This window comes from Armigeres subalbatus, chromosome 1, assembly GCF_024139115.2.
Source record: "Armigeres subalbatus isolate Guangzhou_Male chromosome 1, GZ_Asu_2, whole genome shotgun sequence".
Lineage (NCBI taxonomy): Eukaryota > Metazoa > Arthropoda > Insecta > Diptera > Culicidae > Armigeres > Armigeres subalbatus.
This window is the reverse complement of record NC_085139.1, coordinates 124,082,300-124,095,196: the sequence shown is the minus strand read 5'-3', so window position 1 is coordinate 124,095,196 and position 12,897 is coordinate 124,082,300.

The following is a 12,897-nucleotide window of genomic DNA, read 5'->3' as shown; positions in this document are numbered from 1 at the left end:
ACTATCATTCTCTCTATATGACTAATAATTTGACCACCTGAGGACGTGAGGATCGACCAATGACTTTATGAGCACATAATCAAATGGAAGTTCACGAAATGTTTATAAAACATTAGGAAAGAGGTTCGGTTGCGGGCACCGTTCGGTTGTGGACACCCCTACGTATCTTTTGACAGATAACAGATGCTGTCATTTTGACAACCGTTATTAGTTTGCTATTGTTGTGATGTTTTGTGCTCAATATCAAACCGGATGGGGATCTCTACTTTGTAGCAGGGACAAATCTTTTTTTTTTTTTACAAAAAAACGACACGATGGTTTTTTTTTTCTTTTTTCAAAGTGTTATAAATTGAAGCGATTTAATTCAAAAATTGAGTTCCAATGCATATCCATACAGTAAATTTAATCTATTTTGAGTCTTATTCACGATTGCCATTAAAATTTCAGCTGGAATTTTTTTTCTTCATTTTCCAAAATGGCTGCGAAATTCGGTTGTGGGCACCTTTATTGGTTCGGTTATGGGAACCCTTATTTTATTGACAAATCATTCAATATCGTTTTAGTTCTCCCCTAACTTATTTCAAATGACGTTTTTATACAGTTTTTATAATTATTTAGATATAATTGATTGAAATAATGAGTTTAACTCAGATGTTTGTTCTTTGGTTCATTCGTGGTTCATTCTTCGCCGCCACACACCGTCTTCTTGCCCACCACCAAAGATGGTCCTAAGCACCCATCTCTCGTATACTCCGAGTGCTTGCAAGTTCTCCTCGAGCATTGTCCATGTTTCATGTCCGTAGAGGACTATCGGTCTTATCAGCGTCTTGTACATGACACATTTGGAGCGGTGGCGAATTCCTCGACCACCTCGAACGTATCCCCGTCTATCGTAACACTGCTTCCCAGGCGGGCCCTGTCGCACTCGGTTCCGCCCACAAGCATGTACTTCGACTTCGGTGCATTTACCACCAGTCCAACTTTTGTTGCTTCACGTTTCAGGCGGGTGTACAGTTCTGCCACCTTTGCAAATGTTCGGCCGACAATGTCCATGTCATCCGCGAAGCAAATAAATTGACTGGATCTGTTGAAAATCGTACCCCGGCTGTTACACCCGGCTCTCCGCATGACACCTTCTAGCGCAATGTTGAACAACAGGCACGAAAGTCCATCACCTTGTCTTAGTCCCCGGCGCGATTCTAACGAACTGGAGTGATCGCCCGAAATCTTCACACAGTTTTGCACACCATCCACCGTTGCTTTGATCAGTCTGGTAAGCTTCCCAGGGAAGCTGTTCTCGTCCATAATTTTCCATAGCTCTGCGCGGTCTATACTGTCGTATGCCGCCTTGAAATCAACGAACAGATGGTGCGTTGGGACCTGGTATTCACGGCATTTTTGAAGGATTTGCCGTACAGTAAAGATCTGGTCTGTTGTCGAGCGGCCGTCAACGAAGCCGGCTTGATAACTTCCCACGAACTCGTTCACTAATGGTGACAGACGACGGAAGATGATCTGGGATATCACTTTTTAGGCGGCATTAAGGATGGTAATCGCTCGAAAGTTCTCACACTCCAGCTTGTCGCCTTTCTTGTAGATGGGGCATATAACCCCTTCCTTCCACTCCTCCGGTAGCTGTTCCGTTTCCCAGAATCTGACTATCAATTTGTGCAGACAGGTGGCTAGCTTTTCCGGGCCCATCTTGATGAGATCAGCTCCGATACCATCATTACCAGCTGATTTATTGATCTTTAGCTGTTGGATGGCATCCTTAACTTCCCTCAAGGTGGGGGCTGGTTGGCTTCCATCGTCCGCTGAACTGACGTAGTCATCTCCCCCGCTGCCTTGACTTTCGCTGCCTGTACTCTCAGCGCCATTCAAATGTTCCTCGTAGTGCTGCTTCCACCTTTCGATCACCACACGTTCGTCCGTCAAGATGCTCCCATCCTTATCCCTGTACATTTCGGCTCGCGGAACGAAGCCTTTGCGGGATGCGTTGAGCTTCTGGTAGAACTTGCGTGTTTCTTGAGAACGTTGTTAATGGCTGCTTTAACTGTATTCCAGGGGTCCTCAAGAGGGGCCCCATCGAGCTCACCCTCTTCCGGCAACGGTGCCTCGAGATGCTGCGCGTATGCAGTGGTGACATCAGGTTGCTTCAGTCGCTCTAGGTCGTACCGCGGCGGTCGTCGGTACCGAACATTGTTGATGACGGATAGTTTTGGGCACAGTTTAACCATCACCAGATAGTGGTCAAGGTCGATATTAGCGCCACGATATGTCCTGACGTCGATAATGTCGGAGAAGTGCCGTACATCAATCAGAACGTGGTCGATTTGTGATTCTGTCTGCAGTGGTGACCTCCAGGTGTACCGATACGGAAGGCTGTGTTGAAAGTAGGTGCTGCGAATGGCCAAAATCTTGGAGGCAGCGAAATCAATTAGTGGTAGGCCGTTTTCGTTCGTCAGCCGGTGAGCGCAGAACTTTCCAATAGTCGGTCTAAACTCCTCCTCCTGGCCAACCTGAGCGTTCAAATCTCCTATGATGATTTTGACGTCGTGGCTTGGGCAGCTGTCGTACTCACGTTCCAGCTGCGCGTAGAATGCGTCCTTATCATCATCAGTGCTTCCAGAGTGTGGGCTATGGACGTTGATTATGCTGAAGTTAAAGAACCGGCTTTTGATCCTCAACCTGCACATTCTCTCGTTGATCGGCCACCACCCGATCACGAGCCTTTGCATATCGTCCATCACTATGAAAGCTGTTCCCAGCTCGTGTGTGTTGCCGCAGCTCTGGTAGATGGTATGATTACCTCTAAACGTTCGCACCATTGATCCCTTCCAACAAACCTCCTGCAGATGCCTTCCAACAAACCTTCTACGATGCCGAATCCACGGTCCTGAGCACATCGGCGAGTATGCGTGTGCTCCCGATGAAGTTGAGAGATTTGTAGTTCCACGAACCGAGTTTTTAATCGCTAGTCCCTTTTCGTCGCAGTGGTCTTCGCCGATGGTTCCGGTCCGTACTCTCTTGTTGATTATTCGTTGCGAAAATTTTTTTTGGCAGACTTGCAGGGCCTGACACCAATCCAACTAAATTTCCAGAGGACCATTGCTTCTTACTTCCGGTGGACCATGGTGCACAGTTTCACTTAGAGTCCCTCGCTGGCACTCGGACGGTGATCAGCCGCCCCTAACATGGAGAACAGACGGTGTTGTGAGCCGCTTCGAACATGCAGTACAGACGCTGAGTGAGATTTGCACCGCCGGAGAAGAGCAAACCCGCCTTCCGGGCAAGGATGTTAACGATCATTCAGTAATTTTCGTTCGATCATTTAGTAGTTTGTCAATAACACATTCCAGAAGCTGAATTTCAAAATATGTTGTATGGTGGACTTCTAGTGCGAAGGTTTTTCTACAACTTTGCCTAATGGTTCGTTATTAGAATTCAACTAATAACGGAGTTAGAGCGCTAGTTGCAAACTAAAACTAAACTCAAACTAAATGATTGGAATTTTGTTATTATTTAGTCTCAGTTACTGAAACTATATCTATAACTCCGTTACTAGTGGAATTCAAACAACGAACCATTAGGCAGAGTTGTAGAAAAACCTTCGCGCTAGAAGTCCACCATACAAGATATTTTGAAATACAGCTTCTGGAATGTGTTCTTGACAAACTACTAAATGATCGAACGCAAATTACTGAATGGTTGTTAACATCCTTGCTTCCGGGTCAGCATACGACATACGTTCTCACCGAGGTTGGTTACCCGATCTTCCCTAAGGTTGCTCGTATCCCGGCCAGCACCACGAGGAGGTAGGGATAGGAGTTGCTGGGTAAGAGGTTAAGGACCGTGAGATCGGGTCGATTTTATTTCTTCAGGTACGCGAAGTACCAATGGTACGCTTTACCCAACATTTGCCGTGCCATTCTGCCACCCTACTCTACAGACTTATATGGACAGCTGAGTTACTGTAGGTTTGTCTAAAATTTTAATTTATTTAGACTTAGAGATTTCACCACAATCTTCTAGAGCATATCTTCCCAAAGGTCGCGACCCCCTTCCATAAAATGTACACAGGCTGAGGGGTCGCGACCCACCACTTTGTGAATCTATGTTCTAGAGGTATTGGAGGCCTAATGATAGTTCTTGTTACATTATTTGCAAAAATCTCATACAGTTGAATTATATCGTTCCATTTTATAATTGCCTAAAATTTCACTTTTGAGCCACCTAGTTTTCAGAACCATAAGAAGGGGGAGTGTGCGGAGGGGATGGTTTACATGTACAGTAAAGCATAACTATTCCCCTTGGTTTAAGTGAAAGCACTTCCACGCAAACTAACGCTATCAACAAGTAGCCGAAGTCTTCACCTATGTGTTGATGATGTTGGTTTGCGAGGGAGTGCTCTCAGATTCGACAAATCGACGTTTGAATCTATATTTACAAAAGCAGATAAGTCGTTTTGAAAATTTGCTATTGATATATAAGTTATTTTACTGTATATTGTTGCATATATTGCATCAGTCATTTCCTCGAAAATCTAAAGAAGAAAGTTTTTTTGAGCACATTCCTATTCATTGTTATGTCGACTGATTCACAATAACTATTATAGCAGAAAATCAATAGAATGATGATAGGTCCATTTTTAGCATAATTAATTCTTTGGTTGTTAACATAAAACAGATATCTATTCTTCAATTGATGAGTGGGAGTATTAAAATAAAGATTTTCTAGAACTAGTACAAAAACTCCTTCAAAATTACAAACGAGTTTTCTTGCGCGTTGGGGCTCGGTGTTTGAGGTTTGAGAATAATTTTCTGCTTCTAGCAAGCAGGAAAACAGGCAGTGAAATTCTCGGTGCTAATTTCACAGATATTTCGCATCAGAAAAAAAGTCGAGCACCCAAGAATGATTAAGTCAATAACTATCCCAATCACAGTAGTTCAAGAATGATCTTTTGAAATTGCCGGGTCGACTAGTGATATAATAAATTTGAATAGACGTTGGGAGTGACCATGCTAAAAAGTGTATATCACTCCATTAATGATGTTCCGGGGATGGAGCAAAGTTGGGCCAAAAACAAAAAACTATTTTGTTTCCCCCCCTCGGATTTTTTTTTACCAAAAAATTATATTTTGAGGGGGCAACAAAATAAAATTCGGATAATTTTGAGGATTTTCAAAACATTCTTTAACAAATCCGAGGATTTTTTTGATTTCTTTGCATTTCAATATTTATGTTTTATTGTCGCCCCCCCCCCCCTTGACCTTTCAGAGACCAGTTGGACAAAATGTTAATTAAATATTTGCAACGGCCTTATTAGACTAGCCCTGGCTAATTAGCCTAGGTTTAAGCGCCATTTTTCGCTCTCTGAAACGAGAAAGAAAATAAAGTATATTGCATATCCCTTTCCCCTATTTGCATCCAATTGCAATTATAAAGTCGACTGAAAATAGCATATGGATTTGGAATGCCTAAACGGAGCTGAAGCGTGTTGTTGTCTATAATATAAGAAGTAGATTCTTTTATGAGCAGTATAATACTAAAATGATGCCATAATAATTGAGGACTCGAAGAAGCATTCTACTTCACATTAACTGTTGATAATCTACAAAAAGGACAACATCTAATAAAGCTGTTTCCATGTCGTCTTCTCTGTCAAAAATAAGTCTTTCGGTCGGGGCTAGAACGGATACTGTCCCCACTGTCAATCACTATCGTGTTGTGGAGGCTCTTCTGAAATGCATGTTGATGGAATATTTCACCCATGATGGGATACTGACGATATGGTAATCAACATGCTAGAAGTAGAGCTGAAGAAAGCCGACCCTAACCCGTAGAAAGTCTTTAAGAACTTGCAAGTGTTACATTGCAGGGGCAGCAGGGACTATGTCCAAGGGCTTGACGATCCCTCCCCAGGCCATCTGCGAGTTGTGGGGCTTGCCTAGGATGTGGTGGGGTTTGACAGTGGGCCCTGTTAAACCTCTATAAAAAGCTGCATGTATCCGCAAGAAGGCCCCACCAAAGCGACCGTGTGCCGCTCAAAGCGCACAAGCCCAAGTCCTGGTGTTAGGTGGGACGCTAAACAGTCCTGACACGACGGCCCTCCGACGAGACAGGAGGTTTGCGCTGGCCCAATAAGCCGCCTAGAAAACCAATCATTACGAACAATATAAGAGATAATGCGACTCGATATATTCGTCAAAGACCTAGGCGACGAATACAGGATCACGATTGGAAGCTTGGAACATGGAATTGCAAGTCGCTAGGTTTCGCAGGTTGCGACAGGATGATCTACGATGAATTACATCCCCGCAACTTCGACGTCGTGGCGCTGCAGGAGATTTGCTGGACAGGACAGAAAGTGTGGAAAAGCGGGCATCGAGCGGCTACCTTCTACCAAAGCTGTGGCACCAACAACGAGCTGGGAACCGGCTTCATAGTGCTGGGTAAGATGCGCCAACGCGTGATTGGGTGGCAGCCAATCAACGCAAGGATGTGCAAGCTGAGGATTAAAGGCCGTTTCTTCAACTATAGCATCATCAACGTGCACTGCCCACACGAAGGGAGACCCGACGACGAGAAAGAAGCGTTCTACGCACAGCTGGAGCAGACATACGATGGATGCCCACTGCGGGACGTTAAAATCGTCATCGGTGACATGAACGCACAGGTAGGAAGGGAGGAAATGTATAGACCGGTCATCGGACCGGATAGTCTGCACACCGTATCGAATGACAACGGCCAACGATGCATAAACTTCGCAGCCTCCCGCGGAATGGTAGTCCGAAGCACCTTCTTTCCCCGCAAAAATATCCACAAGGCCACATGGAGATCACCTAACCAAGAAACGGAAAACCAAATCGACCACGTTCTAATCGACTTTTTAGCATGGTCATTCTTCTCCGGCATCACGAACGTCCGCACTTACCGCAGTGCGAATATTGAATCCGACCACTACCTCGTTGCAGTATGCCTGCGCTCAAAACTCTCGACGGTGTACAACACGCGTCGAAGTCGGACGCCGCGGCTTAACATTGGGCGGCTACAAGATGGTAGACTAGCCCAAGAATACGCGCAGCATCTGGAAGTGGCACTTCCAACGGAAGAGCAGCTAGGCGCAGCGTCTCTTGAAGATGGCTGGAGAGATATTCGATCCGCCATTGGTAGCACCGCAACCGCTGCACTTGGCACGGTGCCCTCGGATCAGAGAAACGACTGGTATGACGGCGAATGTGAGCAGTTAGTGGAAGAGAAGAATGCAGCATGGGCGAGATTGCTGCAACACCGCACGAGGGCGAACGAGGCACGATATAAACAGGCGCGGAACAGACAAAACTCGATTTTCCGGAGGAAAAAGCGCCAGCAGGAAGATCGAGACCGTGAAGAAACGGAGCAACTGTACCGCGCTAATAACACACGAAAGTTCTATGAGAAGTTAAACCGTTCACGTAAGGGCCACGTGCCACAGCCTGATATGTGTAAGGACATAAACGGGAACCTTCTTACGAACGAGCGTGAGGTGATCCAAAGGTGGTGGCAGCACTACGAAGAACACCTGAATGGCGATGTGGCAGACGAAGATGGCGGTATGGTGATGGACCTGGGAGAACGCGCGCAGGACATAATTCTACCGGCTCCGGATCTCCAGGAAATCCAGGAGGAGATTGGCCGGCTGAAGAACAACAAAGCCCCTGGGGTTGACCAACTACCAGGAGAGCTATTTAAACACGGTGGTGAGGCACTGGGTAGAGCGCTGCACTGGGTCATTACCAAGATTTGGGAGGAGGAAGTTTTGCCGCAGGAGTGGATGGAAGGTGTCGTGTGTCCCATCTACAGAAAGAGCGATAAGCTGTATTGTAGCAACTACCGCGCAATCACATTGCTAAACGCCGCCTACAAGGTACTCTCCCAAATTTTATGCCGTCGACTAACACCAATTGCAAGTTTAGTTCGTGGGGCAGTACCAGGCGGGTTTTATGGGCGAACGCTCCACCACGCACCAGGTGTTCGCCATTCGCCAAGTACTTTAGAAATGCCGCGAATACAACGTGCCCACACATCATCTATTCATCGACTTTAAAGCCACATATGATACAATCGATCGGGACCAGCTATGGCAGCTAATGCACGAACACGGTTTTCCGGATAAACTGACACGGTTGATCAAAGCGACGATGGATCGAGTGATGTGCGTAGTTCGAGTTTCAGAGGCATTCTCGAGTCCCTTCGAAACCCGCAGAGGGTTACGGCAAGGTGATGGTCTTTCGTGTTTGCTATTCAACATCGCTTTGGAAGGGGTACTACGAAGAGCAGGTATTAACACGAGTGGTACAATTTTCAATAAGTCCGTCCAGCTATTTGGTTTCGCCGACGACATAGATATTATGGCACGTAACTTTGAGAAGATGGAGGAAGCCTACATCAGACTGAAGAGGGAAGCTAAGCGGATCGGACTAGTCATCAACACGTCGAAGACGAAGTACATGATAGGAAGAGGTTCAAGAGAAGACAATGTTAGCCACCCACCGCGAGTTTGCATCGGTGGTGACGAAATCGAGGTGGTAGAATAATTTGTGTACTTGGGCTCACTGGTGACTGCCGAAAATGACACCAGCAGAGAAATTCGGAGACGCATAGTGGCTGGAAATCGTACGTACTTTGGACTCCGCAAGACGCTCCGATCGAATAGAGTTCGTCGCCGTACCAAACTGACAATCTACAAAACGCTCATTAGACCGGTAGTCCTCTACGGACACGAGACCTGGACGATGCTCGTGGAGGACCAACGCGCACTTGGAGTTTTCGAAAGGAAAGTGCTGCGTACCATCTATGGTGGGGTGCAGATGGCGGACGGTACGTGGAGGAGGCGAATGAACCACGAATTGCATCAGCTGTTGGGAGAACCATCCATCGTTCACACCGCGAAAATCGGACGACTGCGATGGGCCGGGCACGTATCCAGAATGTCGGACAGTAACCCGGTGAAAATGGTTCTTGACAACGATCCGACGGGCACAAGAAGGCGAGGTGCGCAGCGGGCAAGGTGGATCGATCAGGTGGAAGATGACTTGCGGACCCTCCGTAGACTGCGTGGTTGGCGACGTGTAGCCATGGACCGAGCCGAATGGAGAAGACTCTTATATACCGCACAGGCCACTTCGGCCTTAGTCTGATTAAATAATAATAATAAGTGTTACATTGCGAACGAAAAAAGGTAAACGCTGTATTTATAACCGCTGGTCGAAGAAGCAATTAGAGATCGTCGACCTTGATCTCGGCTTCTTCCCAAAGTTGCTAACTTCTAAAGAAGCCGAACCGGCCAAAGAAAGCCAACGATTCCATTTTGTTCCATATAGCAAAATATAGTCAAAACTCAAATGGGTCAGCTTCGGGGTAAAATTTTAACCACGATGGGAAAATAACCATCGAACTATCAAATTTAAACTAAAGGTTAAGGACATAGATGGAAGAGTACCACGATGGCAGCCAATATGGCACCGAACCTTCCACGGGTCAACCCCACACCTCCCGCACTCCTCTCCCACCAACATTCGAATGCATCGAACAGCATCAAACAAAAGTTTAATATTCAGATTACTAACCTGTTCACAGTATAGTTATGTACTTCCCGTGATAATTAACATGTTTTTTCAAAAAGTCCTATGCATTTCGGCTCGAAATATAGCCTAAACCAGCAGTTTTGTGCCAATTTAACAGCCATCCGCGGTTTGGTGGGTTTATCACTGTACTTCACTTATTTTCAAAGGGCATTGCAAAAATCAATTTTTTACACACTTCTCCGCACATGAGCAGCCCGAAATGTTGATGGAATGCAAATTAAACTTCACTTTTTGGATTAAGTCACTTGTTTGAAGCGAAAACTTAATATAAACTGCAATTTTTGCCCGATAAAAACGATTAAAAACTGATCGCGGAGCGAATGTAAACACTGGTAACGATAGCAGCAAACTAATAAACAGGGTGGTTCAAAACTGATTTTGCTCCGCCACGCTCAGTCGATTATATTTCATATTTTGGGTGTCGTTCGCTGGTTTCGGTCGGTTTGAATAGGAGCTTACCGTGCACAGGTCGTTTCAGGTTTGTATGGCAGTTGATATGGCGAGGTTGAATTTTACATTATTCTGATTGTGGTACTCCGTGATTGGGCGCTGGCGAGGGGAAGACCATATGACTGGATGAAATCCAAGAGCTTTAACTCCTTAGACAATGCATATTGAATGGACGTTCCAATAGTTGGGAGTCGATTTTAATCGAGGTTGCAAATCTTTAGCATGATAATAAAGCCCTGAATACAATGTCGGCGAAACAGAAACGGAAACGGCAAATTTGACAGTTAGCCCATATATTTTCCGTCAAATTTGCCGTTTCCGTTCCGCTAACATTGTGTTTGTGTAATTCAACAAAATAGCCAGATTTTTTCTGTGATACATATCTATCGCACCAGGAGCAGATACTTCATTCAAAAAGTGTGACATGGGAGTGAGCGGAATATAAAATGCTATTTCAACGGATCTTTCCTAAGGTGCGTTCAGTGAAGTCTCTGGAATGTTGCTTCCAGCTATGTGGGTTCTCTTTTCGTCAGCGTTTGGAGGGGAGGCGCTGTAGCCAGTGTAATGAAAAGTTTAGTTTCCCATAATAGTTTTCATACAAACTTGAACCGGCTTGTTCTCAATCAGTTTTTGCTCAAATCGGCTTTTGGAGGACACTCGGAGCATGGGACGGAATCAAGTGAGCGTGGTGGAGCTGGGTCGTTTTTTGAACCACCCTACTAATATTCTTTGTTTTTTCATAAATACGACACAAATACTGCTACAGTATATGACAGTTTGTATTGTACCAATACTTTCAAAGCTTTGTTTTGGTATTCAACCCACCTTCACCTTAAACGAATCAGTGGAATGGTTCGCAGCCGTTGCTTCCTAAAAGAAATTGTAATTTATGAAAGTAAGTTTAAAGGTACGTAAAAAATGAATGGATTTGATGCAAAATGTCATCATGACAGCTATTCTGATAATCAATTGTTTGGGAATCAACTAGATTCATCGTTTATAAGAAGGATTACTATGTTGGCCTTCGTTTTATTCGGCGGGTTGGAAATCGGTAGTTCTCGGTATGAATTTTGAAAAATCTGTAGTTTTCGATCTTTCGTCTGTGAATCGGTAGGCAAGTCAAACATCGGTAGGACTACCGCGAAATCGGTAGGTCTGGCCGCTCTGAACATCAACAGCAGCACCGATTGTACGATAACGACTTCCTAACCAATTCTTGAAGATCGGGCAATGCCGGAAAAAGTGAACGACGAGTTCCACTATCTCACACCACAAAGGCAGAACAGTGGTTCATGGTAGTGCCTCCAGTGATTATTCGGTGTCAGTTTTTTTTATGCGGCCCGCCACTCACCCCCACACCAAAGAGCTCGAGATTTCTCTGAGCCCCCTGGTAATGGTCGCATCTAATTGCCATTAGCAAACATGTTGAAATTTATAATAAAAAACAAAACTTATGGTGGGAGGTGTGACGATACTAAAAAAAGAAACTAAACATTAAAACATTGGAATCCAGTGGAAATTAACTTTCCTTTTAAGGATTCAAAAGTGATTCAAAAGGACAAAAGATATGTGTATATTTATTTTTATAGCTACAAAAAGGAAAAAAAAATAAACCAAAAAAGATAAGTATGATATGTGTCAGACTAAAAAATCCTTAAATTTACCTTTGTAATATTGTTTTAAGTGGATTTCAAATATGGTGCGGTTATCGATCTGTTTCAAGTATGTTGGAAGCGAGTTATATTTGAGCGGACCGAAATAAGATAATTTTGTTTGACCAAGATTCGTTCGAGCTATAACTTTCATGATTTTATATATTGGTAAACAGTTGATTTCGGATTGATTGCGGATTGAGTGCGTTACCCATACGGTGCTTATGCGAAATACAGTCATCTCTACTCGTATATGATATATTTAAAAATCAAAATCTTCACAATAACTTTGAATTTGGAATTGTTAATCATGGTCATGCTACTAGACAAGTCTAGATTGTAATAAATTGTTGGCTTGTCTAGTAGCATGACCATGATTAACAATTCCAAATTCAAAGTTATTGTGAAGATTTTGATTTTTAAATATATCATATACGAGTAGAGATGACTGTATTTCGCATAAGCACCGTATGGGTAACGCACTCAATCCGCAATCAATCCGAAATCAACTGTTTACCAATATATAAAATCATGAAAGTTATAGAAAAAATAACAAAATCATCACAATTAGGGTAGAAAAGATCGTAAACAAGCAAATCCAAAAATACATTCTTAACTTTTTTTTTGCTTCTCAAAGCACGTCTGGCCATAGTAAAAGTGCTTAAGAACAAACGAATCATGACATTGAGACAACACCCATCAATCTGTTACACTTACTGAATTAAAGTATGTAATATAATTTTTCTTTATTTCTTTATTATAGAGGCTTGCAAATTTTATTTTAATAGTTCAAAATCAAAGAGAAAAAGTTGTAAGGCATGTCTGCAGCACATTTTATTCCTGTTCAACGATCAGTTACTTCGAAATTGTTCATATAATATCATCTTAATTTGGTTATGCTTTTTTTTTCACAGGAAAGGAGTGCAGTTGTCGCTGAAAAATGCAAAAAACAAGCTGTGAACTTTTTATATTGCAATAGTTTGTATATTTCAGAAGTAAAACACAAATCACGTCAAGTCAACAGATGTTTATGACTGAACGAACATTGATAATTGATACATTTTTACCCGAAAACATCATCGAAAACCGACTAATTTCCTAAATGCGCCGCAGACGATCATTGTCCTATTCTGCTGGTCGGAAAATAATGGTCGGAAAATTCCAGTTGG